The 2255-nt window shown below is 51.3% G+C and overlaps 1 protein-coding gene across 22 annotated transcripts in view; it reads right to left on the bottom strand.

Annotated features, from left to right (window-relative positions):
- The window catches only part of arhgap44 (Rho GTPase activating protein 44), a 136883-nt gene that overhangs the window by 101021 nt on the left and 33607 nt on the right, over nucleotides 1-2255 (bottom strand). The gene's annotated exons all lie outside the window — the stretch shown is intronic.

Here is a 2255-nt window from a genome sequence, read left to right as displayed (position 1 = left end):
CCTTTTTGCTGACCATAATGTGACCACGAGAAGGAACAGGACCCCGGTTGGCGGCTCTTGGATGGATTTTTTGACCGGGTTGGCGAGCCTCTCTACACCCGGTCGTTGGCTTCCCCCGCCGGCTGTGTGCCAGTCGGCTCAGACGCCTTCGTCTCCGTGGAGGACGCCGCCGCAAGACGGGCGGCAGGCTTCCCTTTGGCTGGGCACTCTCTGGCGAAGTGGCCCCCGTTCCCGCAGTACCAGCAGAGGTTTAAGCGTTGACGACGGGCCTTCTCGGCGGCATCTAGTCTGGGACGCACATTCCCCAACTGCATCGGCACCTCCTCGCCTCCTCTGGGGTATGGGGTTGGCGGTGGGGGTCTCCACACCGGACGTGGCTGAACGCTGGCGGGAGCGGGGGGTTTTGCCCCGGCTCTACTGCCCTGGCCTCGAACCCACTGTTTCCTGTTGGCAATCATGACTTCAGCCCGTAAACATTGATCAATGAGTGCCTCGAGGGTCTGGGGAGGATCCACCTTGGAGATTTCTTCCAGCATTTCAATGTTGAGACCCTCCCGGAATTGTCCCCTGAGGGCTACATCGTTCCAGCCGGTGTTGTGGGCCAGTACTCGGAACTCGGCTATATACTGAGACATAGGTCTGTCTCCTTGGAAAAGGCGACGGAGTTTGTGACCGGCTGCCTCCAAATGGTCCTCGATTCCCCAAGTCTCCTTGAGGTGGTCCAAGAAGTGTTGCGCTGATCTTAGGTGTGGAGAGGCTTGGTCGTACAGTGCCGTCGCCCAGCTGGCCGCTGGCCCGTCTAGAAGACTGTAAACCCATGCCACTTTGATGTCTTCTTGGGGAAACTCGGCAGCACGGGCCTCTAGATAAGCTTGACATTGGCGACGGAAGACATGAACCTTAGAAGCTTCTCCAGTAAACTTGGTTGGCAACGCCATGGCCGGAAGACGAATTCCGCGTTCCTTCAAACCCCTTATTTCTCCATCCTGTGCATTGAGCTTATCACGGATTCGGTCCACCTCATCCTTGTCGATGGTGTAGGTAATCGGCTGGCCGCTCGGCCCAGGTACGACTCCGGTAGACATTCTGGCCGAGGTTAATTGGTGCTTAGGGTGGCGGAGTCAAACTGTCAAGACCCAGGCTGCAGAGCACCAATAACCATACACAGAGGCCAGAATCTATCTAATATCTTTATTGAAGGAATATATAAAGTTAATAAAAACAAGTGTAGAAAATAGTCCAGAATTAGACCTTTCAGGAAAGGTCAGAATTAGTCCAAAAAAGCAATGTCCAATAAGAAATATTAAGGTCCAAAGTTGTAATCCAATAACCGAAACACTCACTTTGCCAAGCAAAGTGAGGGGAGATGACAAGGTCCTTTAGTCCATGAAACTTGAGCGAGGCTAGGAAATAACTTGATACTTGAAACAAGGCTTGAACGTGGAACAAGGTAACTAAGAACAAGAACAAGGTCCGTGGAATAACTTGATAAAATCCGTGGAACAAGGCAAGGATTGATCCTGGGAAACAAGGCAAAGTCCGTAGATAAACAAAGGCTGGGAAGCAAGGCGAAGGCTGGATAGCAAGGCAAGGCTTGAGCAGGAGCGAGGCTTGAATCGGAGCGCGCTGTCCAGACACAACTCGCTCCGTAGGCTGACGAATTGACTCCGCGAAGTTACTACGCGGGTAAAACACCTAAATAGAGTCTAACTTTCCCGCCGAAGCAGTTCTCTGGGAATCAGAACCGAAAGCTAAACTCTGAGACCAGATGTGAGACTCCCCAAAGATTCTCACGAGAAGCAGTCTTAATTGGCCACATTCTTAGCTGCAATCCTCGCACTCCTGCGCGAAGCTGATTCCAAACTTCTCTGTTGTTTACAAAACTCCCGGCGCAAGAACACGGGAGAAGTAGGCTCTGGGCTTGTTTGACATACTTCTGGGAGACAACTTTCTTGCAGGTGCAAGGTTCCCAGATCTGCCTGGGAAAGATCTGGCTGAGAGGGATCCAGTTCAGACTGGGAAGGTAAAAAACCCAAGTTTTCATCTTCATCAGGAATTACAATGTCCTGAGCAGGACTACAAGGCCCATGGGTCATCACAAAATACCTGAAGAGCTGTGACACAGGAGAGGGAAAGATGGGTTCTTTGCTGACTCAGAAGGCAGAGACAAGTCTAATGGGCTTACATAAACAGGAGAGTAATAAGCTTAATTAAATAGGAGGATAGATTTCATCTGAATGTTAGGAGAAACATCA

The sequence above is a fragment of the Anolis carolinensis genome, chromosome 2 (assembly GCF_035594765.1).
Source record: "Anolis carolinensis isolate JA03-04 chromosome 2, rAnoCar3.1.pri, whole genome shotgun sequence".
Classification (NCBI taxonomy): Eukaryota; Metazoa; Chordata; class Lepidosauria; order Squamata; family Dactyloidae; genus Anolis; species Anolis carolinensis.
The sequence above is the reverse complement of the archived record's forward strand: the minus strand, read 5'-3'. Positions and strand labels throughout refer to the sequence as shown.